Source organism: Neovison vison, chromosome 7 (assembly GCF_020171115.1).
Source record: "Neovison vison isolate M4711 chromosome 7, ASM_NN_V1, whole genome shotgun sequence".
NCBI lineage: Eukaryota > Metazoa > Chordata > Mammalia > Carnivora > Mustelidae > Neogale > Neogale vison.
In genome coordinates this window covers 92,696,752-92,724,742 of record NC_058097.1, presented here as the reverse complement: position 1 = coordinate 92,724,742, position 27,991 = coordinate 92,696,752, and the positions used below count along the sequence as shown (strand labels likewise).

General features: G+C 42.2%; 1 long non-coding RNA gene across 4 annotated transcripts in view; it reads right to left on the bottom strand.

Annotated features, from left to right (window-relative positions):
- LOC122912208 overlaps positions 1–27,991 on the bottom strand; it is a 126,556-nt gene that overhangs the window by 75,439 nt on the left and 23,126 nt on the right. For 2 of the 4 annotated variants that reach the window (XR_006385560.1, XR_006385562.1), the window contains 4 exons: positions 26,656–26,760; positions 24,201–24,309; positions 22,868–23,182; positions 14,537–15,622 (listed from right to left, as the gene is read on the bottom strand). This is a non-coding gene — a long non-coding RNA (uncharacterized LOC122912208). Of the gene's footprint in view, positions 1–13,279; positions 13,924–14,536; positions 15,623–22,867; positions 23,183–24,200; positions 24,310–26,655; positions 26,761–27,991 lie in introns of those variants that run through there. The other 2 variants (XR_006385563.1, XR_006385561.1) reach the window with 2 other exon arrangements.

Sequence of the window (27,991 nt, the reverse complement as noted above, 5' to 3'; positions counted from 1 at the left end):
GGCTTTAGAAACCCAGGAGAGCTGGAGCGACGTGCACGCGCCTCTCAAGCTTTGTGGTAGGGCTAGCGCTTGTTCTGCAGACCGGCTCCCATCCCCTCACAGGAGCCGGAACCCCCGCGCTCTGGGGCGCGCTGGCGGCTTAGGGACCAGGAGCCGGTTTCTCCGCCGCACTCTCTCTGCCTCTGCGCCGGGGAGGCCGTCTGGGACTGGGGACTCAAGCCCCTGTTCCTAGCCGCCCCGATTCCCACAATTTGCCCCCGCGATCCTTTGCTCTTTTGGAGTGCTTTCAACCAGTCTCCGAGTTAATGCTGGTCCCCAGACGCAGGGCACTCTCGCTCGTATCGGGGTATTACTTTTGCACCGGTCGCCTCTGGTGGCTCCCTCCCCCTTTTGTTTATCTTCCGATATCAGTCCGCTGTTCCCATTCCGCTTTACCTGCTCACTGGCGTCTTCTGCCCCTGTAGAGATCCAGACGTGTATAATTCTGATCTCAGGCGATTTCATGGGTGATCAGAGTTCTTTGGTAGGTAATCAGCTCACTTTGGGGTACCAGCTGAAAAGACGCCTCTTCCTAGTACCCCGCCATCTTGTCCCCCCGGAACTGCCTTCCTTTCGATGACCTGAGTCATTGGGAGGTTGCTCTCTACTTTCTAGGATCGGCTGTCCCACGGGCACTGAGATCTTAGTAGATAATACTGATTATTTATATCTGGGCTGAACCTTCTTTTTCATCTTCCCTTTCTTTCCTGTCTCTCTCTCTCTTTTGTTTTTTTTTCTTTTACTTTCTCTTCTTTTCTTTTCTTTTTATTTTCTTTTTCTTTTCTTTTGTGTCTCGTTTGGGTGGATAATCCTGATTGCTCAGAAGTGGTCCAGGGTGCACCTGGACTGCACTAGAGTTGATACATCTAGCTACATCTGTTCAGTCATCTCCCACCAAAATGACTAGGAGGAGGAATGCCCAACAGAAGAAAAATGCAGAGGATGGACCTTCTGCAACAGAGCTAATGTTTATCAACATAGACAATAGGTCGGAAAGAGAATTCAGGCTAAATCTTATCCAGGCAATAGCTAGGTTGGAGAAAGCCATGGATGACCAAACAGAATTGATTAGGGCCGAGCTGAAAGCGACCAGACAGGATGTTCACAATGTTAGGGCGGAGCTTAAAGCTACCAGGGAGGAGGTTCACAATGCTCTCAATGAGTTCCAATCTAATATAAACTCTCTCAAAGCTAGGATAACAGAGACAGAAGATAGAATTAGTGATCTGGAAGACAAACAGATAGAAAGGATCAGGAGGAAGCCTGGAACAAACAGCTTAGAAACCACGGAAACAAAATCAGGGAAATAAATGACACCATGAAGATTCCAATGTCAGAATTATTGGAATTCCTGAAGGGGAGGAGAAAGAAAGAAGTCTAGACGATATCGTGGAACAAGTCCTTCATGAAAATTTTCCGTATCTCGCGAATGAAACCAGCGTTCATGTACTAGAGGCTGAACGGTCTCCACCCAAGATTATACACTCCAAAAAAAATCACGACACCTGATAGTCAAATTGAGAAATTATAATTGTAGGTATAATCTCTTGAAAGCCTCCAGGGCAAAGAGGCTCCTTACTTACAGAGGGAAGCCCATCAGAATAACGTCAGACCTGTCCACAGAGACCTGGCAAGCCAGAAGAGGCTGGCAAGATATATTAAGGGCACTAAATGAGAAGAACATGCAGCCAAAAATACTTTATCCGGCAAGACTGACATTCAAAATGGATGGAGAGATAAAGAGTTTTCAAGACCGGCAAGGCTTAAAAGACTATGCAACCACCAAGCCAACAGTGCAGGAAATATTAAGGGGGGTTCTATAAAAGAGGAAAAATCCCAAGAATAGCATTGAACAGAAATATAGAGACAGTCTACAGAAAGAAAGACTTCAAAGGTAACTCGATGTCAATAAAAACGTATCTATCAATAATCACTCTCAATGTGAATGGCCTAAATGCACCCATAAAACGGCACAGCGTTGCAGATTGGATAAAACGACAGGACCCATCCATATGTTGTCTACAAGAGACCCATTTTGAACCTAAAGATACACGCAGACTGAAAGTGAAGGGGTGGAGAAGCATCTTTCATGCCAATGGGCCTCAAAAGAAGGCTGGGGTAGCGATTCTCATATCAGATAAACTAGACTTCAAAGTAAAGACTGTAGTCAGAGATACAGAAGGACACTACATAATCCTTAAAGGGACTATCCACCAAGATGATCTAACAATTGTAAATATCTATGCTCCCAATATGGGAGCAGCCAATTACTTAAAAAAATGTTAATCAAGATATAGAGTCATATTGGGACGCCTGGGTGGCTCAGTTGGTTGGACGACTGCCTTCGGCTCAGGGCGTGATCCTGGAGTCCCAGGATCGAGTCCCACATCGGGCTCCCAGCTCCATGGGGAGTCTGCTTCGCTCTCTGACGTTCTCCTCGCTCGGGCTCTCTCTCACTGTCTCTCTCTCTCTCAAATAAATAAATAAAATCTTTAAAAAAAAAGATATAGAGTCATATTGATATGAATACACTAATCGTAGGAGATCTTAACATGCTTCTTTCAGAATTAGACAGATCATCAAAGCAGAAAATCAATAAAGAAACAAAAGCACTGAATGACACATTGGACCAGATGGACCTCATAGATATATACAGAATATTCCACCCTAAAACAACAGAATACTCATTATTCTCAAGTGCACACGGAACCTTCTCCAGAATAGACCACATACTGGGTCACAAATCAGGACTCAACCAATACCAAAAGACTGAGATGATTCCCTGCATATTCTCAGATAACAATGCTTTGAAACTGGAGCTCAATCACAAGGAAATGTTCTGAAGGAACTCAAACACCTGGAAGCTAAAGACCACCTTGCTTAAGAATGCTTGGATCAACCAGGAGATCAAAGAAGAACTGAAACAATTCATGGAAACCAATGATAATGAAGACACTTTGGTCCAAAACCTATGGGATACGGCAAAGGCGGTCCTAAGGGGAAAATATATAGCCATCCAAGCCTCCCTCAAAAAAATTGAAAAATCTAGAACATACCAGCTGTCTCTACACCTTAAAGAACTGGAGAATCAACAAGAAATCTAACCAACTCCACATATAAGAAGGGAAATCATCAAGATTATAGCTGAGATCAATGAGGGAGAAACCAGAGATACAGTAGAACGTATCAATGAAACTAGAAGCTGTTTTTTTGAAAGAATCAATAAGACCAATAAACCATTGACCACACTAATCCGAAAGAAAAGAGAGAAATCCCAAATTCATAAAATTATGAATGAAAAGGGAGTGATCACAACTAACACCAAGGAAGTAGACACAATCATCAGAAGTTATTATCAACAGTTATATGCGAATAAGCTTAGCAAACTAGATGAAATGAATGCATTCCTGGAAAAATATAAACTACCAACATTGAGCCAGGAAGAAATCGACAACCTGAATAGACCAATGTCTAATAACGAGATTGAATCAGTGATCAAAAACCTCCCAAAAAAACAAGAGCCCAGGACCTGACGGATGCCCTGAGGAATTCTACCAAACCTTCAAAGAAGAAATAACACCTATTCTTCTGAAGCTGTTTCAAAAATTGGAAGCAGAAGGAAAACTTCCAGACCCTTTCTATGAAGCCAGCATTACCCTGAAGCCAGCATTACCCTGATCCCCAAACCAGGCAAAGACCCTACCAAAAAGGAGAATATTACACCAATATCACTGATGAATATGGATGCTAAGCTTCTCAACAAGATCCTAGCCAACAGGATCCAACAGCACATTAAAAAGATTATTCACCATGATGAGGTGGGATTCATCCCCGGGCTACAAGGATGGTTCAACATTCACAAATCAATCAATGTGATACAACAAATTAATAGGAGAAGAGAGAAGAACAACATGGTCCTCTCAATTGATGCAGAAAAAGCATCTGACAAAATCCAGCATCCGTTCCTGATTAAAACGCTTCAAAGTATAGGGATAGAGGGAACATTCCTGAACCTCATCAAATCTATATATATAAGACCCACAGCAAATATCATCCTCAATGGGAAAAAGCTTACAGCCTTCCCGTTGAGATGAGGAACAAGACAAGGATGCCCACTTTCACCACTCTTGTTCAACATAGTATTAGAAGTCCTAGCAACAGCAATCAGACAACAAGAGAAATAAAAGATATCCAAATTTGTAATGAAGAAATCAAACTCTCTCTCTTTGCAGATGACATGATTCGTTATATGGAAAACCCAAAAGACTCCACCCCCAAACTACTAGAACTCATACAGCAATTCAGCAATGTGGCAGGATATAAAGTCAATGTACTTAAATCAGTGGCTTTCTTATACACTAGCAATGAAAATACAGAAAGGGAAATTAGAGAATCGATTCCATTTACTATAGCACCAAGAGCCATAAGATACCTGGGAATAAACCTAACCAAAGAGGTAAAGGATCTGTACTTGAGGAACTACAGAACACTCATGAAAGAAATTGAAGAAGACACAAATATATGGAAGACCATTCCATGCTCTTGGATTGGAAGAATAAACATTGTTAAAATGTCTATACTGCCTAGAGCAATCTATACTTTTAATGCCATTCCGATCAAAATTCCACCGGCATTCTTCAAAGAGCTGGAGCAAATAATCCAAAAATTTGTATGGAATCAGAAGAGACCCCGAATCGCTAAGGAAATGTTGAAAAACAAAAATAAAGCTGGCGGCATCACCTTACCTGATTTCAAGCTTTATTACAAAGCTGTGATCACCAAGACAGCATGGTACTGGCATAAAAACAGACACATAGACCAGTGGAAAAGAGTAGAGAGCCCAGATATGGACCCTCAACTCTATGGTCAATTAATCTTCGACAAAACAGGAAAAAATATACAGTGGGAAAAATACAGTCTCTTCAATAAATGGTACTGGGAAAACTGGACAGCTATATGTAGAAGAATGAAATTCGACCATTCTCTTATACTGTACACAAAGATCAACTCAAAATGGATAGAAGACCTCAACATGAGACAGGTATCCATCAGAATCCTAGAGGAGAACATAGGCAGTAATCTCTTTGATATCAGCCACAGCAACTTCTTTCAAGATATGTCCCCAAAGGCAAAGGAAACAAAAGCGAAAATAAACTTTTTGGACTTCATCAAAATCAAAAGCTTCTGCACAGCAAAGGAAACAGTCAAAAAAACAAAGAGGCAACCCACGGAATGGGAGAAGATATTTGCAAATGGCAGTACAGACAAAAGGTTGATATCCAGGATCTATAATGAACTCCTTAAACTCAACACACACGAAACAGGCAAACATATCAAAAAATGGGCAGAAGATATGAACAGACACTTCTCCAATCAAGACATACAAATGGCTATAAGGCACATGAAAAAATGCTCATCATCATTAGCCCTCAGGGAGATTCAAATGAAAACCACATTGAGATATCACCTTACACCAGTTAGAATGGCCAAAATTAACAAAACAGGAAACAACATGTGTTGGAGAGGATGTGGAGAAAGGGGAACCCTCTTACACTGTTGGTGGCAATGCAAGTTGGTGCAGCCTCTTTGGAGAACAGTGTGGAGATTCCTCAAGAAATTAAAAATAGAGCTTCCCTATGACCCTGCAATTGCACTCCTGGGTATTTACCCCAAAGATACAGATGTCGTGAAAAGAAGGACCATCTGTACCCCAATGTTTATAGCAGCAATGGCCACGGGGGCCAAACTATGGAAAGAACCAAGATGCCCTTCAACGGATGAATGGATAAGGAAGATGTGGTCCATATACACTATGGAGTATTATGCCTCCATCAGAAAGGATGAATACCCAACTTTTGTAGCAACATGGACGGGACTGGAAGAGATTATGCTGAGTGAAATAAGTCAAGCAGAGAGAGTCAATTATCATATGGTTTCACTTATTTGTGGAGCATAACCAATAGCATGGAGGACAAGGGGCGTTAGAGAGGAGTAGGGAATTTGGGTAAATTGGAAGGGGAGGTGAACCATGAGAGACTATGGACTCTGGAAAACAACCTGAGGGATTTGAAGTGGCGGGGGGGTTGGAGGTTGGGATGCCACGTGGTGGGTATTATAGAGGGCACGGCTTCCATGGAGCACTGGGAGTGGTGAAAAAATAATGAATACTATTTTTCTGAAAATAAATAAATTGAAAAAAAAAAGTCCTGATTTTGTACTTTATTGCTCCGCTGCTTGCCGGCAGCCGGCCCTTCCCCCTGGGGTCTATCTTCCCGTGGCTTTGGATTCACTTCTCCGCCAGTCCTACCTTTCAGAAAGTGGTTGTTTTTCTCCTTCTAGAATTGCTGTTCATCTCTTCGATCTGCAGATTGGTTTGCAGGTATTTGCAATCTTTAGATAAGCTATCTAGCTGATCTCCTGCTAGCTGAAGTAGTCTCAGCCTGCTACTTCTCCGCCATCTTGACTCCTCTTCCCTTCATTCTTGAATCATTTTGATGATTTTGTTTTCCTAGGAATTTATCATTTCTTCTAGGTTATCAAATGGATTAGTATAAAGTGCCTTGCAGTTTAGTAATTATGCATTTGCTTTTATATCTCTGTTCCCAATCCTTATCTGTTTTGCAACTCTCTGTCTCTCTCTCTCTCTCCCCTCCTCCCTGATACCCCCCTCTCCCCATCCCCTTCCCTCTCTCCCCACCTCCTCCCAATCCCATCTTCCCCCTCTCTTATCCTTAATAGGGCATGTGAAGTTTTTTTTTTATTATTTCATTAGTCTTTCATAGAAACAACTTTGAGTTTATTTGCCCCTCATATTTTTTATTGTTTAAAAATTTATCTTTATGGGCGTCTGGGTGTCTCAGTGGGTTAAGCTGTTGTCTTCTGCTCGGGTTATGATCTCGGGGTCCTGGGATCGAGTCCCGCATCGGGCTCTCTGCTCAGCGGGGAGCCTGCTTCCTCCTCTCTCTCTCTGCCTGCCTCTCTGCCTAGTTGTAATCTCTCTCTGTGAAATAAATAAATAAAATCTTTAAAAAAATTATCTTTATTATTATTACTTCCTTCCTTTTTTTATTTTTCTTACACACTTTAATAATTATGAATGAGCTATTAAAATATATTGTCTGACTTTATATATGTGTTTAAACATAGAAGGCTTACCGTATAATGTTTTCATGCAGCATTTTGCATAATTTAGCTCTATATTTTATCTGTAACACAATAGTCCATCCTTTTTTTTCCAATTTATTTATTTTCAGAAAAACAGTATTCATTATTTTTTCACCACACCCAGTGCTCCATGCAAGCCGTGCCCTCTATAATACCCACCACCTGGTACCCCAACCTCCCACACCCCCGCCACTTCAAACCCCTCAGACTGTTTTTCAGAGTCCATAGTCTCTCATAGTTCACCTCCCCTTCCAATTTACCCAAATTCCCTACTCCTCTCTAACGCCCCTTGTCCTCCATGCTATTGGTTATGCTCCACAAATAAGTGAAACCATATGATAATTGACTCTCTCTGCTTGACTTATTTCACTCAGCATAATCTCTTCCAGTCCCGTCCATGTTGCTACAAAAGTTGGGTATTCATCCTTTCTGATGGAGGCATAATACTCCATAGTGTATATGGACCACATCTTCCTTATCCATTCATCCGTTGAAGGGCATCTTGGTTCTTTCCATAGTTTGGCCCCCGTGGCCATTGCTGCTATAAACATTGGGGTACAGATGGTCCTTCTTTTCACGACATCTGTATCTTTGGGGTAAATACCCAGGAGTGTAATTGCAGGGTCATAGGGAAGCTCTATTTTTAATTTCTTGAGGAATCTCCACACTGTTCTCCAAAGAGGCTGCGCCAACTTGCATTGCCACCAACAGTGTAAGAGGGTTCCCCTTTCTCCACATCCTCTCCAACACATGTTGTTTCCTGTTTTGTTAATTTTGGCCATTCTAACTGGTGTAAGGTGATATCTCAATGTGGTTTTCATTTGAATCTCCCTGAGGGCTAATGATGATGAGCATTTTTTCATGTGCCTTATAGCCATTTGTATGTCTTGATTGGAGAAGTGTCTGTTCATATCTTCTGCCCATTTTTTGATATGTTTGCCTGTTTCGTGTGTGTTGAGTTTAAGGAGTTCATTATAGATCCTGGATATCAACCTTTTGTCTGTACTGTCATTTGCAAATATCTTCTCCCATTCCGTGGGTTGCCTCTTTGTTTTTTTGACTGTTTCCTTTGCTGTGCAGAAGCTTTTGATTTTGATGATGTCCCAGAAGTTTATTTTCGCTTTTGTTTCCTTTGCCTTTGGAGACGTATCTTGAAAGAAGTTGCTGTGGCTGATATCAAAGACATTACTGCCTAGACAAGGATGCCCACTTTCACCACTCTTGTTCAACATAGTATTAGAAGTCCTAGCAACAGCAATCAGACAACAGAGAGAAATAAAAGGTATCCAAATTGGTAATGAAGAAGTCAAACTCTCTCTCTTCGCAGATGACATGATTCTTTATATGGAAAACCCAAAAGACTCCACCTCCAAACTACTAGAACTCATACAGCAATTCAGCAGCGTGGCAGGATACAAAGTCAATGTGCAGAAATCAGTGGCTTTCTTATACACTAACAATGAAAATACAGAAAGGGAAATTAGAGAATCGATTCCATTTACTATAGCACCAAGAACCATAAGATACCTGGGAATAAACCTAACTAAAGAGGTAAAGGATCTATACTTGAGGAACTATAGAACACTCATGAAAGAAATTGAAGAAGACACAAAAAGATGGAACACCATTCCATGCTCTTGGATCGGAAGAATAAACATTGTTAAAATGTCTATACTGCCTAGAGCAATCTATACTTTTAATGCCATTCCAATCAGAATTCCACCGGCATTCTTCAAAGAGCTGGAGCAAATAATCCTGAAATTTGTATGGAATCAGAAGAGACCCCGAATCGCTAAGGAAATGTTGAAAAACAAAAATAAAGCTGGCGGCATCACCTTACCTGATTTCAAGCTTTATTACAAAGCTGTGATCACCAAGACAGCATGGTACTGGCATAAAAACAGACACATAGACCAGTGGAACAGAGTAGAGAGCCCTGATATGGACCCTCAACTCTATGGTCAATTAATCTTTGACAAAACAGGAAAAAATATACAGTGGAAAAAAGACAGTCTCTTCAATAAATGGTGCTGGGAAAACTGGACAGCTATATGTAGAAGAATGAAACTCGACCATTCTCTTACACCGTACACAAAGATCAACTCAAAATGGATAAAAGACCTCAACGTGAGACAGGAATCTATTACTTCCTTTCTTTTGATTTATTGAGCTGCCCTTTTCTGATGGGTTTAAATGAGTACAGTTTCTTTTATTCAAAAAAATGTTTGAAATTGAAGACATTTGACACTAAAGTCTCCTTAGAGTATAACTTCTGGTGTCTTCTGTAAGTTTTGGTATGAAATAGTCTCTTTTCCATTGCTTTCAAGATTTTCTTCAGTCCTCTTATGATTTCTTCTTTGATTGAAGACTGTATTTCTGAACTTGTATGTAGTTTCAATTTTTTGTTACCAGGTTATCTAATTCTGATTCTACTGGATTGTGATTAAAGAACTGTTCTTTAAATCTTTAATTTGGAAGGCTTGTAAAGGTTTCCTTTGTTGCCTAGTATGCAATTAATCTTTACAAATATGGCTTTTCTTAGGTGTAAGAAAGAAATGTTTTCCGAGGAAAATAAGGATGTCTATTTTCTGTGTGTCCTTGTTTTTCCTTCCTTCTAGTAGATACTTCCATTTGAAAAGCTAAAATTTTACCTTATTCTTGCATTTTTAGTGTCTTTAGGTATTATGTTGTTAGATGTATACCTGCTTATACCTTTTACATCTTCTTTCCAAACTCTGCCTTTAAAAATGTCCCTCTTCATCTTAGTACGTATAACTTAGACCCAACTTGTCTGCGATGAATTTTGCCATTCTGGCTTTCTCTTTTGCATGGTATCTCCTCGCCTGGTACATTCTCAATCCCTTTTGCCATTTTAAGTATGTTTCTTGAACAGCGTGGATCTGAACCCCCCGATAGGCGCTTTGATTTAATAGAAGAAGTCAGTCTGTACACATTTAAAGTAATGATAAACAATCATGATTTTATTCCTCCCATCTTATTTTGTTTGTTTTTATTTTCCCCATTTTTGATGTTTTTAATCAAGTTCATTCTTTTCCTACTTGATAAATATAGTTCTTTGCATTTTTGGATGACAGCTTAATTGAGATATAATTCACAGGCCATACCACTCACCATCTAATGTGGACAATTTAATGGCTTTCAATATAGTTAACTATACTATACTGAACTACTTGCACATTTTCATCATCCCCAAAAGAAAACTTTAGCCATCACCACCAGCCTTAGGCAACCACTAATCTACTTTCAGTCTCTGTAGGTTTAGCTATTCTGGAAATTCCAGATAAATCAAATTATGCAATATGTGGTCTTCTGTGACTGACTTCTCTCAATCAGCAGAATGTTTTCAAGGCTCCTCTGTGTCGTTGCACGTATCAAATTTCTTTTCTTTTTCAAGGCTGAATAATATTCCACTGGCTGGATGGATGACATTTTATGTATCTGTTCATCAGTTGATGAACATTTGGGTTGTTCTCACCTTTTTGCTATTACGAATAAACCCTAAACCTTCATGCACAAGTTTTGTGTGAGCATAGTTTTTTTCTTGGATCTATACACAGGAGTGATATTGGTGTGTCATATGGCAACTCTGTGTTCAGCATTTTGAGGAGCTACTAAACTGTTTCTAATGTGGCTGCACCATTTTCCAAGCCCACCAACAATTTACAGGTTCCAGCTCTTCACATCTTGCCAACACCTGCTTTTGGGTTTTTTGATAGTAGCCATCCACGTGGGTGGGAGGTGGTATCTCACCATGGTTTTGATTTGCATTTCCCAAATGATTAGTGATGTTGAGCATATTTTCACGTGCTTATTGTCCCATATATTTTATATATACCTTATATGTATTTTAAAATATATATTATACATTTCATATTTTTATTTAAATACATATTTAAGAATATAAATATATATATTTACATAAATGTATGTTTATATAAACATAAGATAATGTAAAATATATTTATATATACATTTATATATTAATGTATACATTTGAATATTGGAGAAATGTGTATTCAAGTTCTTTGCTCATTTCTTAACTGGGCTGTCTTTTTATTTGAGTTGTAAGAATTCTTCACACAGTCTGAATTTATGTTCCTTATATATGACCTGCAAATATTTTCTCCCATTTAGTTGCTTGTCTTTTGACTTTGTCAATGGGGTCCTTGGAAGCACAAAACTGGGACATTTTGGTTGAGTCCCATTTATTTGTTTATTTTTATTTTTTAAGTTGCTTGTACTTTGGTGTTATGGCTGAGGAGCCATTGTTAGATTCAAGACCACTAACATTTACCCTTGTGTTTTCTTCTGAAAACTTTATCATTTTATTTTATTTTTATTTTTATTATTTAAAAGATTTTATTTATTTATTTGAGAAAGAGACAATGAGAGAGAGCATGAGGGAGGAGAAAGTCAGAGGGGGAAGCAGACTCCCCGTGGAGCTGGGAGCCTGAAGCAGGACTCAATCCGGGAACTCTGGGATCATGACCTGAGCGGAAGGCAGCTGTCCAACCAACTGAGCCACCCAGACATCCCGAACTTTATCATTTCAATGCTTACATTTATGTTTTTGATGCATTTTGGGTTATTTTCTCTGTATGGTGTGAGGCAGGACTCCTGTTTCATTATTTGCATGTGGCTGCTTGGGAGTAAAATACTGTTCTTATCCCCATTGAATTGTTTGGCACGCTTGTCAAACATCAGTTGACTGTAATTTATTTTCCTTTTTTTTTTCCCATTGAGGCATTTCACATGCCATGTATATTATATTTCTAGGAAAAAAGAATCCTAGCATTTGCCCTCCTGCCTGGATTCTTCCTTCTTCATGGTGCATGATGCCAGAAGAATTTTTCCATGCAGTGAAACCAAACTGAGGGGATGGAAATATTCTGCCACTTTTCTAGATCTTTCAGTTATACAAGTCTAGGACTGGTCATGCCACACTTGTTTTACTTGCCCGTGAGGTTCACAGCAGTTTTCCCAGCTCTGTGGTCATCAACAATTTTAAATTTGCCAATGTACTCATGCTTCGTCATCACAGTGAGGAAACGGGACGATGACTTTGGTGCAGGGCCTCCTAAGAACCTGGCCTTCGCCTCTCCCTTTCAGCCTTGTTAATGTTCTTGAGGGCATCTGTGGGACATTTGTTCACACTGTTACCGCGGCACGGAAAGATGGCAGAAAAAGCTGTTTTTCCTTTCATTAATATTTGGTCTTGTTCTCCTTCCCTTTCTCATAACCGAATGTGTATTTCCCCTCCATCATTTTAAAACTGCACACTGTTCTCCAGCTGTTTTCCCCAGAACGAGACCTTGTGTATCAAGAATCCTTATTTCACTGTTATTATACACAATCTTAAGGATTTATGACTGTCCTCTTATTTTACACATGCATACACATGAAGAACTAAATACGGACTTTATCTGAATGGCTAAATGTTGGCCAAGACAGAAGCCAGTTGTAGTGAGAACTTCTAGGATAAAGATCTAGTCTGAAGTTTTTTTTCTTTAAAAAAAGCCTTCATGGGGCGCCTGGGTGGCTCAGTGGGCTAAAGCCTTTTGCCTTCAGCCCAGGTCATGATCCCAGGGTCCTGGGATCAAGCCCCACATCGGGTTCTTTGTTCAGTGGGGAGCCCGCTTCCCCCTCTGCCTGCCTCTCTGCCTACTTGTGATCTCTGTCTGTCAAATAAATAAAAACTTAAACAAAAAAAAAGCCTTCATATTTTATTAAAAATTTTAGATGTCTGAATTCAAAAGGTTAACAATATAGTACAATAATAATAATAATAATAATATATCTAATAATAATATAATAATAATAATTTCTCCTGCATAGTCACTGCTGCACACTAGTAAAATGAGATGTTTCTTTTCTTTTTTTTCTTTTATAAATATTTTATTTATTTTATTTATTTGACAGACAGAGATCACAAGTAGGCAGAGAGGCAGGCAGAGAGAGGAGGGAAGTAGGCTCCCCACTGAGCAGAGAGCATGACGTGGGGCTCGATCCCTAGAGCCTGAGATGACCCGAGCCAAAGGCAGAAGCTTAACCCACTGAGCCACCCAGGCACCCCGAGATGTTTATTTTCATTTGGGATTATGGAGGGGCAAGGTGTTTTTGGCTCTCCTGCTGAAGTAGGGACTCCTGTCAGTATTGTCTCCACCTTTTTCCCTAATAGTAGCTCTGGAAGATGAAGACGTCCCTCTATCTCCCAGACATGAGGGTTTGACCAGGACATGGGATGGTATAAGCTCATTGACATAGTCTCATGAACTAAGCCCTGGTTTATTGGTCACAGTCGTTCTCCAAGTATTTTCAGGAGTAAATTTCAGGTGTTGCCCTTACTCTAATTTTTCTTTCTGAGATTTCTAACTGCAATCGCTACTTCCTGCAGTCACTCGAGGAGAAACGAGGCATGTGGCAACGCAACAGTGTGTTTTTCTTTCAAGATGACAGAATCACTCTTGATTTCTGTACGCATCTCGGATTTTCATATATGAACACGGATTTTGGTGTCTACCCTGAGATGATGATAGGTACGGTGTGAGGTACACTTCTATTCTCATGACACGTCACCTGGGTTACCCGGAACTTTCTGGGCCCAGCAGAAAGGCAGAAACCTGGGTGAATTCCTCATTGCTCCAGCAGGCTGTCAGCCCTCAAAGGCCTTCTGGATGTGTTTGTGCATCGCGGTGTCTGCTGTGTAAGATACAGAAAGAGCACAGTAGTTCAGGGGGTAAATATTTAGGAACACATTTTCCAGGAGGAGCCAGGATTCAGTTTGGGTGACTCTTGACCATTTTTCATCTTCTGACGACTGAAAGTGGTAGCTAGTCTACAGTCAAGGTTTTAACATGCATTTCGAATGTAATGTTAGTTTCCATCAACATAAAACTATAAGAACTGTCTTCCTAAAGGGAATTCGTGTAAGGCCCGTTATTTTCCAGCTTGATTAATGAAAACAAAATTTTTCTGTAATGCTTTCTTCCTACTCTGTATTAGTTTTCAGGGCTGGATTGAAAGTGATTTATTGTGGATGGGGTTATACCTGCTCGTGGAATTTTTTTCTGTTCCTGGGTTTTTAAAGGTGGCAGAGTTGACTTTCTGATTTTAATTAATCTTCACTAGATGAAGAATTCGCAAATAGGGCTTTTTCTTGAAATAATCATAGCCTGGGGGCGCTTGGGTGGCTCAGTGGGTTAAGCCTCTGCCTTTGGCTCAGGTCATGATCTCAGGGTCCTGGGATCGAGTCCCACATCGGGCTCCCCGCTCAGTGGGGAGCCTGCTTCACTCTTTTCCTCCCCCTCTGCTTATGCTTTCTCTAATAAGTAAATAAATAAATAACCTAAAAAAAAGAAGTTGTATTTGACTAGAGCTTCATGTGGAGTGACAGATCAACAGAAAGACAAAGGGATATGAGACAGTCAGGAAGCAATGAAGGAAAACACAGAGGCACACAGTACAGACATGTTCCTCGGCTTATGACGGCTTCGGCTCCTAATAAACCCATTGTTCAGCTGGAAATCTCTTTAGTTGAAAATGCATGGAAAACACCAAAGCGACTGAACATCGGAGCTTAGACCCGCCAACCTTAAATGTGTTGAGAACACTTACAGTATTGCACAGTTGGGCAAAATCCTCTAACACAAAGCCTATTTCACAATAAAGTGTCTGGTATCTCGTGTAGTTTACCGAACACTGCACTGAAAGCCAGAAGAGGACGGTTCAAGTGTGTTGGTTGCTGACCCTCGTGACCACGTGGTTTGCCTGGGGGCTGTGCTCGCTGCCCCTGCCCAGCATTACAAAAGAGGACCCTACTGTAGATCACCAGCCCAGGAAAAGATCCAAACTAAATGCATATCACTTCTGCACTATTATAAAAAGTCAAAAAACCATAAACTGAACCAATGTGAAGTCAGGGATCTTCTGTACCAGGTGTGTTAGGGAAGGTCAAGCGCTCCTGTCTGGCCAGGAACCATAGTGGTATAGGGGAAAGTTCCACAGTAGAAACTTCTACAGCGGAGAACCACTAGGACTCAAGCACCAAGGGTCACAGGTTGCGCCAGGAAGACTGGATGCTCCTCTGTGGGCGATGAGAAGCCATAAGCGACTCAGGAAGGCAAGCGACACCTGCTTCACAGCACTGGTAACAAATAGGGAAGATTACACGTTCCCGGGTCAGACAGGACAGCCAGGGATCAGCGGCGCATGAGGAGGTGACAGGTGGTCACTAAACTGAGCTCAGGCGCATGCACAGCAGTTTACGTCACCTTGAGATGGCTCCTCCTGTGACCTCTCGAAGAAGGTGGCAGTGGTGAGGAACGAACTCCAGGAACTTATTAGCATACATGATCTTCAGGCGGTCAGGATGAGACTCAACGATCTATTCTACAATCACCTAGCAGAAGGAAGAGCGTTTTATATTTATTCATTTATTTATTTATTTATTTATTTATTTATTTGTTTAAAGCACCTAAAAGAGAAGTATGAACTATACACTACAGAGAAAAGAATGGAGTAAATCTTAAAAATGCACTTCGTCAGCGTGCCCCAGAGCGCGGGGTTCCGGCTCCTGTGAGGGGATGGGAGCCGGTCTGCAGAACGCGCGCTAGCCCTACCACAAAGCTTGAGATGCGCGTGCACGTCGCTCCAGCTCTCCTGGGTTTCTAAGGCCCTGGGGCGCTTCTTGACCCGGGCCATTGTTTCAAAGTCTAAACCTCGCGCCCACGAAACTCTTCCCCGGACAGAGGCGCGCAAAAGCCCAGCCTGCGGCTTACGGACCAGCGCCCCGTTCTCAGTGCCCCAGACGCGCGCCCGACCCACAGCCGCCTCTGAAAAGAGGTGCGCGCAAGCCGGGCACTCCCAGCCCCGGCCAGCGGCAAAATCTCAGTGTGCGATCGCTGCTTGGAACCTCTCTGGCGGTCAGGAGCTCCCAGACAGCCGCCACTGCCTTGGCTTTGGGGACGAGCAAAAGATCCTGCGCCCCCAGGGTCTTTAACTTGGAACCTGCACTGCCAGCATCCAAGGGGGAATTTATTCAGCTTCTGCACCCAGACTGAGGCTTCTGAGAAGGAGATCAGGAAGTGTTCCAGGGTGCACCTTGACTGCACCAGAGTTGATACATCCAGCTACATCTGTTCAGTCTTCTCCCACCAAAATGACTAGGAGGAGGAATGCCCAACAGAAGAAAAATACAGAGGATGGACCTTCCGCAACAGAGCTAACGGCTATCAACATAGACAATATGTCGGAAAGAGAATTCAGGCTAACAATTATCCAGGCAATAGCTAGGTTGGAGAAAGCCATGGATGACCAAACAGAATTGATTAGAGCCGAACTGAAAGCGACCAGACAGGATGTTCACAATGTTAGGGCGGAGCTTAAAGCTACCAGGGAGGAGGTCCACAATGCTCTCAATGAGTTCCAATCCAATCTAAACTCTCTCAAAGCTAGGGTAACTGAGACAGAAGATAGAATTAGTGATCTGGAAGACAAACAGATAGAGAGAAAGGATCAGGAGGAAGCCTGGAACAAACAGCTTAGATCCCACGAAAGCAGAATTAGGGAAATAAGTGATGCCATGAAGCGTTCCAATGTCAGAATTATTGGAATTCCTGAAGGGGAGGAGAAAGAAAGAAGTCTAGAAGATGTCGTGGAACAAGTCCTTCATGAAAACTTTCCGAATCTCGCGAATGAAACCAGCGTTCATGTACTAGAGGCTGAACGGTCTCCACCCAAGATTATACACTCCAAAAAAACATCACGACACCTGATAGTCAAATTGAGAAATTATAATTGTAGGTATAATCTCTTGAAAGCTGCCAGGGCAAAGAGGCTCCTTACTTACAGAGGGAAGCCCATCAGAATAACGTCAGACCTGTCCACAGAGACCTGGCAAGCCAGAAGAGGCTGGCAAGATATATTCAGGGCACTAAACGAGAAGAACATGCAGCCAAGAATAGTTTATCCAGCAAGACTGACATTCAAAATGGATGGAGAGATAAAGAGTTTCCAAGACCGGCAAGGCTTAAAAGACTATGCAACCACCAAGCCGACAATGCAGGAAATATTAAGGGGGGTTCTATAAAAGAGGAAAAATCCCAAGAATAGCATTGAACAGAAATATAGAGACAGTCTACAGAAAGAAAGACTTCAAAGGTAACTTGATGTCAATAAAAACGTATCTATCAATAATCACTCTCAATGTGAATGGCCTAAATGCACCCATAAAACGGCACAGGGTTGCAGATTGGATAAAACGACAGGACCCATCCATATGCTGTCTACAAGAGACCCATTTTGAACCTAAAGATACACACAGACTGAAAGTGAAGGGGTGGAGAAGCATCTTTCATGCCAATGGGACTCAAAAGAAGGCTGGGGTAGCGATTCTCATATCAGATAAATTAGACTTCAAACTAAAGACTGTAGTCAGAGATACAGAAGGACACTACATAATCCTTAAAGGGACTATCCACCAAGATGATCTAACAATTGTAAATATCTATGCTCCCAATATGGGAGCAGCCAATTACTTAAGAAAACTGTTAATCAAGATAAAGAGTCATATTGATATGAATACACTAATCGTAGGTGATCTTAACACGCCTCTTTCAGAATTAGACAGATCATCGAAGCAGAAAATCAATAAAGAAACAAGAGCATTGAACGACACATTGGACCAGATGGACCTCATAGATATATACAGAACATTCCACCCTAAAACAGCAGAATACTCATTCTTCTCAAGTGCACACGGAACCTTCTCCAGAATAGACCACATACTGGGTCACAAATCAGGACTCAGCCGATACCAAAAGACTGAGATTATTCCCTGCATATTCTCAGATCACAATGCTTTGAAACTGGAGCTCAATCACAAGGAAAAGTTCCGAAGGAACTCAAACACCTGGAAGCTAAAGACCACCTTGCTTAAGAATGCTTGGATCAACCAGGAGATCAAAGAAGAACTGAAACAATTCATGGAAACCAATGAGAATGAAGACACTTCGGTCCAAAACCTATGGGATACAGCAAAGGCGGTCCTAAGGGGAAAATATATAGCCATCCAAGCCTCCCTCAAAAAAATTGAAAAATCCAGAACACACCAGCTGTCTCTACACCTTAAAGAACTGGAGGATCAACAACAAATCAAACCAACTCCACACATAAGAAGGGAAATCATCAAGATTAGAGCTGAGATCAATGAGGGAGAAACCAGAGATACAGTAGAACGTATCAATGAAACTAGAAGCTGGTTTTTTGAAAGAATCAATAAGATCGATAAGCCACTGGCTACACTAATCCAAAAGGAAAGAGAGAAATCCCAAATTCATAAAATTATGAATGAAAGGGGAGAGATCACAACTAACACCAAGGAAGTAGAAACAATCATCAGAAGTTACTACGAACAGTTATATGCCAATAAGCTTAGCAACCTTGATGAAATGGATGCATTCCTGGAAAAATATAAACTACCAAAATTGAACCAGGAAGAAATCGACAACCTGAATAGACCGATATCTAATAACGAGATTGAAGCAGTGATCAAAAATCTCCCAAAAAACAAGAGCCCAGGACCTGACGGATGCCCTGGGGAATTCTACCAAACCTTCCAAGAAGAAATAACACCTATTCTCCTGAAGCTGTTTCAAAAAATTGAAGCAGAAGGAAAACTTCCAGACTCTTTCTATGAAGCCAGCATTACCCTGATCCCCAAACCAGGCAAGGACCATACCAAAAAGGAGAATTTCAGACCAATATCACTGATGAATATGGATGCTAAGATTCTCAACAAGATCCTAGCCAACAGGATCCAACAACACATTAAAAAGATTATCCACCATGATCAGGTGGGATTCATCCCTGGGCTACAAGGATGGTTCAACATTCGTAAATCAATCAATGTGATACAACAAATTAATAGGAGAAGAGAGAAGAACCACATGGTCCTCTCAATTGATGCAGAAAAAGCATTTGACAAAATCCAACATCCGTTCCTGATTAAAACGCTTCAAAGTATAGGGATAGAGGGAACATTCCTGAACCTCATCAAATCTATCTATGAAAGACCCACAGCAAATATCATCCTCAATGGGAAAAAGCTTGCAGCCTTCCCGTTGAGATCAGGAACAAGACAAGGATGCCCACTTTCACCACTCTTGTTCAACATAGTATTAGAAGTCCTAGCAACAGCAATCAGACAACAGAGAGAAATAAAAGGTATCCAAATTGGTAATGAAGAAGTCAAACTCTCTCTCTTCGCAGATGACATGATTCTTTATATGGAAAACCCAAAAGACTCCACCCCCAAACTACTAGAACTCATACAGCAATTCAGCAGCGTGGCAGGATACAAAGTCAATGTGCAGAAATCAGTGGCTTTCTTATACACTAACAAGGAAAATACAGAAAGGGAAATTAGAGAATCGATTCCATTTACTATAGCACCAAGAACCATAAGATACCTGGGAATAAACCTAACTAAAGAGGTAAAGGATCTATACTTGAGGAACTATAGAACACTCATGAAAGAAATTGAAGAAGACACAAAAAGATGGAAGACCATTCCATGCTCTTGGATCGGAAGAATAAACATCGTTAAAATGTCTATACTGCCTAGAGCAATCTATACTTTTAATGCCATTCCGATCAAAATTCCACCGGCATTCTTCAAAGAGCTGGAGCAAATAATCCAAAAATTTGTATGGAATCAGAAGAGACCCCGAATCGCTAAGGAAACGTTGAAAAACAAAAATAAAGCTGGCGGCATCACCTTACCTGATTTCAAGCTTTATTACAAAGCTGTGATCACCAAGACAGCATGGTACTGGCATAAAAACAGACACATAGACCAGTGGAACAGAGTAGAGAGCCCTGATATGGACCCTCAACTCTATGGTCAATTAATCTTTGACAAAACAGGAAAAAATATACAGTGGAAAAAAGACAGTCTCTTCAATAAATGGTGCTGGGAAAACTGGACAGCTATATGTAGAAGAATGAAACTCGACCATTCTCTTACACCGTACACAAAGATCAACTCAAAATGGATAAAAGACCTCAACGTGAGACAGGAATCTATCAGAATCTTAGAGGAGGACATAGGCAGTAATCTCTTCGATATCAGCCACAGCAACTTCTTTCAAGATACGTCTCCAAAGGCAAAGGAAACAAAAGCGAAAATAGACTTCTGGGACTTCATCAAAATCAAAAGCTTCTGCACAGCAAAGGAAACAGTCAAAAAAACAAAGAGGCAACCCACGGAATGGGAGAAGATATTTGCAAATGACAGTACAGACAAAAGGTTGATATCCAGGATCTATAATGAACTCCTCAAACTCAACCCACACGAAACAGACAAACACATCAAAAAATGGGCAGAAGATATGAACAGACACTTCTCCAATCAAGAAATACAAATGGCTATCAGACACATGAAAAACTGCTCATCATCATTAGCCCTCAGGGAGATTCAAATTAAAACCACATTGAGATATCACCTTACACCAGTTAGAATGGCCAAAATTAACAAAACAGGAAACAACATGTGTTGGAGAGGATGTGGAGAAAGGGGAACCCTCTTACACTGTTGGTGGGAATGCAAGTTGGTGCAGCCTCTTTGGAAAACAGTGTGGAGATTCCTCAAGAAATTAAAAATAGAGCTTCCCTACGACCCTGCAATTGCACTCCTGGGTATTTACCCCAAAGATACAGATGTCGTGAAAAGAAGGGCCATCTGTACCCCAATGTTTATAGCAGCAATGGCCACAGTCGCCAAACTATGGAAAGAACCAAGATGCCCTTCAACGGATGAATGGATAAGGAAGATGTGGTCCATATACACTATGGAGTATTATGCCTCCATCAGAAAGGACGAATATCCAACTTTTGTAGCAACATGGACGGGACTGGAAGAGATTATGCTGAGTGAAATCAGTCAAGCAGAGAGAGTCAATTATCATATGGTTTCACTCATTTGTGGAGCATAACCAATAGCATGGAGGACAAGGGGCATTAGAGAGTAGTAGGGAATTTGGGTAAATTGGAAGGGGAGGTGAACCATGAGAGACTATGGACTCTGAAAAACAGTCTGAGGGGTTTGAAGTGGCGGGGGGGTGGGAGGTTGGGGTACCAGGTGGTGGGTATTATAGAGGGCACAGCTTGCATGGAGCACTGGGTGTGGTGAAAAAATAATGAATACTGTTTTTCTGAAAATAAATAAAATGGGAAAAAAAAAAAAAAACTGAAAAAAAAAAAAATGCACTTCGTCCTTCCTCCTCCCCACTCAGTATGCTTTCTAAACAGGAGGTAAGTAACAGTGGCACGAAAATCTAGGTCCCGGGATTTGGGAATACTGCTCCAACCCTGGGGGACACAGAGGCTGGGGGACAGAAACTGGCCTGAAGCTAAAACATCACACACACTCATCTGCTTCCCTTCTGAGCTTAAAAGCGAAATACTGTATCTCCAGACAACAGCTCTGTACCATCTTTACCCTGGCCTTATCCTCTACCATCTCCAGAACAGGGAAAGGGCTGAGATGGAAAGTGATGGAAGAAAACACATCTTATTTTGCTTTAGTATTTTATTTTTTGTGATGAGGCTGAGTTACAGGAGGTGAATGACAAGCATACAAACTTAAAATACAAACGTGGCCACAGTTCATTTAACGACACGGAAACGTAAAGTACTTCCCTAATTTAGCATATTAGATTCTGTTCAATGAAAAGGGCATAAATTAAATAACTAAAATATTTTCATTTAATGACAAAGAATAATGTGATCTTTTTCACCCCCACAGAGAGAGCTATGAACTATAATAGGATACATACAAAGAACTGACAGATCATTTACTTTTAGTATTCCTAATGAAGCTGAGAAGATTACTGAAAATAATCCTTCAATTTCACTTCTATCAATGGGATACTGTCCCGTTTTAAAACTGGAAGCCTTTCATCCTGAAGTCATGGTGGGTAGCTTTATACTTACTGGACAGAAAGAACACTCGCACTGGCGGGTGACTGGAAGAAAGCCCTCAAACGCTAAGACTGGCATCATGACTTCTGTCATCCTGAACTAGATGAAACCGACGCTCTCTAAGTGGGAAGCTGCTGATTGCTGGCGGCCTCACACGATGCAGCCCGTACTCCGGCCGCTCAGAGGCAGGATACACTGACTCCCTGTATTTAACTGTATTCTCATAGGTCAAGAACACTGGGTAACCAAGTTCCGGACTTAAGGTACTATCCGGCTAACTCGCCCATAAAAGCCCTTTATCTTTGAATATTCCCTCCCTCCCACCTTCCTAGCCTGGCAAACTCCCCCATGGTCTTCAAGACTTAGGCCACATCAATTCTGCAAAGATGCCTCCCCTCACGGACTTTCCCTGCACACAGAGTTGTCTTCCAGCTCCTCTAGTGGGCACGGGCACCTTGGTGGGGTCACGCTTTTCGGCAACTTCATTAACGTACAACTTACGGAAATGGAAATTGACCTGAAAATGTTCTGATCCGTACCTTCTTCCTAGGCAAGTCCCTCACCCCTACTAAATTAAGATGATCCCTGAGCTACGGCATCACTGGAAGAGACCAGAGCGCATGCCTGATTCCTGCCATGCTGATGGGCACCAAGCGGGACCAACCTTTTCTTACAACCAGAAGAGCAGGAACTAGGAGCATCTTCAAGGAAGAGCCCTGAGCTCTCTCACACCCAGTCAAGAATCGAAGCCAGAGTAGATGCTCTGTGTTTGCGGAATGAGGTGCATGGGGGCACAAACCTCATCCATGTACGGTTTCACTAGTACTTGACCGACTATCGCCTCTGCATCCCGTGTCTTGTCAATTGTAGCGTAGGTCTGTAGGCAGTGCCGTATGATGTCCACATTGGAAGTCTGAAGCCCTTCTAGCAGCAAGCCTTCCAGGGACTGCTGCAGCATGGCCGTAATGCCAGCTATACGCTGCAAGAACAGAGAGACCAGGAAAGAAGGTCCAGGCACAACAGTTTCTAAAAACTCAAATATATGTGTATAATTTATATACATATGTGTTATATATATAAAGCGAGCCTCTAATTCTACCAGAATATATGTAAGATTAAAATACCAACATTATTCCTAGAGAGTAACAATGAATCTCTTCTCCCCATGATTGCTTTCTTTCTTTCTTTCTTTTTTAAAAGATTTTTATTTATTTATTTGTTGAGAGAGAGCACAAGCACACAAGGAGTCACAGGAAGAAAGAGAAGCAGGCTTCCTGCCAAGCAAGGAGCCCAAGGTGGGACTCGATCCCAGGACCCTCGGATCATGACCTAAGCCAGAGGCAGTGGCTTAATCGACTGAGCCACTGAGGCGTTCCCTCCCTATGATTTCTTTGAAAGTAAGTCGGCTTCATCAAAGTGAAGTTTAGACAATTACTGAATGACAAAAAGTTATTTGCCTCTTAAGCTACAGAGTAAATCTGACAAACATGCATTTTTTTTTTAGATTTTTTATTTATTTGATAGAGAGAGATCACAAGCAGGCGGAGAGAGAGAGAGAGAGAAGGAAGCAGGCTCCCGGGTGAGCAGAGAGCCCGATGCGGGGCTCGATCCCAGGACCCCAGGATCATGACCTGAGCCGAAGGCAGCGGCCCAACCCACTGAGCCACCCAGGCGCCCCCAAACATGCATTTAAACCCAGTCAAGGGCTTTGGATAAATGAACTCTGACTACATCCATCATATGATGTGTCAAGTTACATGAAATTCAGAATTAATTTTACTTGCATAGTTTGGAGACTACGCTCGTGTCTTTACACAAAATCTATCTAGTGTGACATAATGGAAGCAGGGTCCCAAGCAGAAGACACTGAAAAAAAAAATTCAAAGCTAGCTTCAAAATCCTGTAGAGTAGCAATTATCAGGGGGCAATGCTAGGTCAAACCAAAATCATCCAGGAAATTTGCAAATAGCAAATTGAAAGTCGAAACCAACACTTACTGGTCTTACTTTGTCCAGAAGAGTCATGCCTTTGCTCTGAACAGCATGAAACCGTAACTGGTTAAATTCTGTGGCAATTCTCTCCAAAATCTGTCTAGTCCAGAGAGGGCTAGTAGAGACAATTAGAGAAGTGTAATTCCCAAAGTTAATTTCTGAGCGACCACATCACCTGGTCAGCAATGCCGACTTTGGCGCCCCCTGTGCTCTTTCTTCACAGTGTGTTCCCAGCCACAACCCGCCACCCCCACTGCCCCCATGCCTTACAGCGCTCAGGCACCTGCACGCCATCAATTTTCAGGACAAACTGTCTGTGCAGCAGGCCCCAGATGCGGAGGGTGAGGAGCGGGGAGGTCGTAGAAGCCACTGACGCAGCCTGGCCTGGGCCACAGGGCCCAGGCAAGGGGATGGAGCTATTTTAGGTCAGTGTGGGTACAACTGCGTATTTCCACCACGTTCCTCGGGCTCTCCCATTCGTGCCCTTCTTCTTCCTTCTTCTCCCATTCTTTAACCCCCTCCTCTCTCTTGCCCTGTCCTACCATTCATACCCGAATCCCCCTCTTCTTCTCTGCCTGCCTCATTCTCCCTCCCCAGTACCTCCCCAGTACCAACTACTGCTGTCTCCTCAATCAGCTAAAACTGACCGCCTAGCAGCAACCTGGGAAATCCCTCAGAGCAGCGGACTCCAAGTTTACATTTACCCAACGGCAGAAAGAGCAAGCTCGGTACTCCGGGAGATGGTGAGAAATCACTCACAGTGCATCTGCCATCAAGTGGACTGGATACACTTCCCTCTTGCCCCCCACATTAGAAAACGTCAACCCCATTCAAAAGGAAGCTGAACAGTGAACAAAACACACACACACACACACACACACACACAACAAAGGCCCCGAAGCCCCTGCTGGGCTCTATGAGGCATCCCACATCTGAGGATGGGCAGTCAGTAATGAGGAAACACACTGTAAGGAAACCCAAAATGTCTGGAGACCTGCCGCAGTGTGCCCCGTCCCAGAGCATCAGAGCTGGTGTGGAGGGAAGGCAAGTGCTCGGCACAACCAACGCCGAAGCCTAATCCCAACCTCTACTGACTGATCCCATGAGCATTTCCTATTTATCCTTATATCGGTGGTTCTTGGCCTGGCAAGCATGATGGATTTACTGTGTGCCAATGCTGCTCTGGCTTTCCTGACTCTAGAGCTCAGAGCTGCTCTTCTGGAGAAAAAAAGTCCTCCAAGGTACTTCTGAGCAAGAAAGTGCACAATGTCTGTTTATCAAGGACAGCATTGCAAAGGGACAGGATTGTAGACACAGAGCTCACTGAGGTGTTTCTATCCGAGGAGCACAGCGGCAACGGCAAAGACGGGAAGAACACTGGAGGGCCAGCTCCCTAGGGGCCAAACGTGGACGTGGCTGGAGGGGCTGAAGGCGCTGCCAAGGGCCGCAGCGAAGCAGAGCCACTGGAGACACACGGGCCGCAGAAGGGCCGCGCACCGAGTGTCTGCTAAGTGTGGACGGACGGGGGCAGAAGCATCAGTGCAACAGACTAGAGACACAAGCACAGTGGGGGCTGACCACTTAGTTAAATGCCTTGATGTGAAAGGGGGCAGAGACCTAGGACCAGAGAATCGCTTCCTTTGGGATGTGTCCGTTCTTAATCTCCATCATGAGACATGTGGAGCATATGGTCTCTCAAGTTCCTTCCAAATCTAAAACCTTAATTCCTAAAATTTAGAAACCTAACTCTGCCTGCAGGGGGAGGGACTGTTAGCCTCACACAACAGAGCACGCAGGGCACCAGGCGACCTTGATGCAGGCAGCCCAGCTGGTATGTGCAGGACCAGCCCGGCCTCCTCCCACTGCACCACTTGTGCATCTCACAGTGCTGACAGGACCTAACTACTCATTTTCTGAGTCACTCATCTACCCTGGCTGATTGAAAATTCACACCAGGAAGGGAACAAGACAATCACAGTATAACAAAGAGAGCCATCATCTTTTTTCTATTTCATAAGCTCTTTCTTTCCTATTTGTAAATTTCAACTGGATGTGTCCTATACTGTTTCATAATAATATAATGCTGGTGCAAAATACATCAATGGTAATACTCTGGACATGTCTAGGAAAAAAATGAGATGGAAAAAAACCAAGATGAATGGTAGGTATGCCTTAAAGATCAACAGGACTTTGCTAGTCCTCAGGGAAGGTGATTCCAAATATACTTTTCCACTGCAAGCATAAGGACGTGTTGGAACTGTGGTCTATAACCAAAGGGTTTATAGGAACGTCTTACAGATTTCACCATTTCATGCTCTCTACTCTCCTGGAGCTACATTCTAGCCACAAACCTGGATTTTCTTCTTGTTCAGAAATGAATTCTAACTAAGCCGTCCCCGCCTAATTAGACTGGATGTGAAGTATTAATTTATGTGCTACTTAGTTTAAAAAAAATGCTTACCTGCTTGCTTCTAGTGCAGAGGTTTCTTTAGAACTTTGTGAATTTAAGATTTTTTTCAATCTTTTCAACTGATCAAAAAACTTGTATAAGCCTCAAAACACACATCTATAAAAATAAAAATTAAGCAAACAAAAAAAGTCACCATCTTTACTCTTAATCATCTTTATTTCCCATGCTAAATGCAGGAAAATGTAAGACCAAAAGTTAACTTCAAATATATAGGGCATGCTATAATTTGAATATTTCTATGAAACACAGAATTCTCAAGAATGCAAATCTTAGTTCTAGAATAAGCATACTTCCATATTCTATTGCAAGTTTATATAAAAAAAAAACCTAGACTTTGCTTTCTTATATTCTATACTCTTATTTCTTCTTTTCCCCATCCTAAATCTTTCTATGGGCATTTCTTTCCTATTTTTTTAAAAAGATTTGTTTATTTGAGAGAGAGAGCGAGAGAGAGAGACTGCATGTGCACGTGCAGGGGAGGGGCAGAGGGAGAGAGAGAATCTCAAACAGACATCCTGCTGAGGACAGAGCTCAATGCGGGGCTCAATCTCATGACCCTGAGATCATGACCTGAGCCAAAATCAAGAGTCGGACGTTTAACCAACTGAGCCACCAGGCGCCCCTCCATTTGTTTTCTTATAGCCCTTTAATCATGTTTTAACTTTGGCTTCCGATCGTACTGACCCTCTCAGTTTACATGTGCATATACCTATATGCCCAAGCACCAAATCATTAAAGACCTTTTACACTACAAATATTATCAAAGAGGTTGAGGGACATTATGAAAACTCTCATCCTTAAAGAACAAAAAAATACAAAGTCATCCATTCAATAAATAGTTACTGAACACTTCTGGGAGCTCGACAGTCATTCCGATGGGAGGTGGGGGAGGAGGGGGACATGAGGAAAAAAAGCAAGAAATACACCCTGCTCTCACAAACCTTACTGTTTTGTCTGGAAGCGCACGACAAGCATTCTTTGGACAAAAGCTGTGAGGAGACTCAGAGGCGAATTAAACAGAAGGTCCCTCAAACAGGCTTCTCCCCACTGAGATTTTAACAAATATGCTAATAATACACATAGAAAACATTGTACAGAGCAGCAGGCGAGAGTCAGAAGCCCAGACTCCCAACGCCCGCTGTGCCCCTACATCGTTATGATCATGAATGAAATCGGGGACACTTGAAACTGGAGACAGCACTAAGGGGCACACTCCCGGGGTAAGCCCTCAGATGCACAGAGCCGTTGCCTGTCTCACACACCTGAAACTAAGCCAACACCACATGCTAACTACTGGTAATCGAAAAAATTAAAGTGAACACCAGAA